Raw genomic sequence first — 1,166 nt, 5'->3', positions numbered from 1 at the left:
ATTGCATAAGATTACATGGTATCTCAGTGGATATCAATGCTGCCTCACAGCGCCAGGGATATCGGTTTGATTCCCTGCTCGGGTGACTGTGGGGACTTTGCACGTTCTCCCCAAGTCTATCCGTCTTTGCTGTGGTGTCCTCCCAGTATCCAAAGATGTGCAGGTTAGGTGAGCTGGCCATGCTAAATTGCACATTGTGTTCAGGGATATTTGTGCTAGTCAGGAGTAAATGTGATGAAATATGATCGGGAAAAGTGTTTGGGTGGGTTACTCTTTAGAGAGTCTTTTTTTCACACCAATGGCCTGATACCACACTGAGGTAACAGGGGTGCTTTCATACGGTCGCTAGTATTAACATGCGCCCCGAGATCTAAGCCATGTTGGAACTGAAACGGAGGAATCGACAGAGAGGCTACAGAATGACATCGCATCCATTTGGTTTTCTTTAAATCACTGACGAGCAGGAAAATGTTAACGGGGAGGGCGAGTGGGGAAGTGAGGCAGTTGCAGCTCTGGTGAAAATTGCAAAGGTAATCGGATGAGTTTCTGGATAGGATGGGTTTAGAGGGATTGGGGCCAAATGCTGGGTAACGGGTCTTGTTTAATTTTGGCTATGTGCTGAGCATGGGCGAGATACACCGAAGTAACTGTTTACAATGCTTTGCACAGTAATTAAATGGAGTTACATGACATTTCACTACGAGAGCAGATTTGTTCCAGCACATTCGAAGGCAGGTTTGCAGATGGGAAAGCAAGCAAGAAAGCTCCGTTCTTGTCCATGGAAAAGGCTGCAGTTGAAGAACAAAGAAGTTTCTGCCCAGTTTTGAACTGGGGACCTTTCACGCGTAAGGCGAACATGATGACCACTACACTACAGAAACAAGCCGCAAAACACCCTGCAGTGGCATCCAGCACTGAAAGTTGAAACCATTCTACCTTTCACCTTTCTGTTTCCAATAGCTCGTTGTTTAATGGGACTTGTTTAATTTTGGCTATGTGGTGAGCATGGACAAAATGCACCGAAGTATCTGTTTCCACGCGCTGTGCCCCAATAACGTTGTGTTGCTTACACCGGCTTTAAAGGATTACTTTTTAGCGGAGCTTGTCGTCGCAGTCTGTGGCACAATCATTTAGTCTGTTCGACTACTCACGGGAAAGGTAGCATT

At 46.1% G+C, this 1,166-nt stretch overlaps 1 non-coding gene across 1 annotated transcript; it reads right to left on the bottom strand.

The window, feature by feature from the left end:
- Positions 1 to 808: 808 nt before the first annotated feature.
- On the bottom strand, positions 809 to 881 carry trnav-uac. Its single transcript has one exon. It is a non-coding gene; the product is annotated as a tRNA-Val (tRNA).
- Between the last annotated feature and the right edge of the window lie 285 nt (positions 882 to 1,166).

This window comes from Chiloscyllium plagiosum, unplaced genomic scaffold (genome assembly GCF_004010195.1).
Source record: "Chiloscyllium plagiosum isolate BGI_BamShark_2017 unplaced genomic scaffold, ASM401019v2 scaf_66343, whole genome shotgun sequence".
NCBI lineage: Eukaryota > Metazoa > Chordata > Chondrichthyes > Orectolobiformes > Hemiscylliidae > Chiloscyllium > Chiloscyllium plagiosum.
Note: the sequence above shows the minus strand (reverse complement) of the source record. Positions and strands in the feature narration are given on the sequence as shown.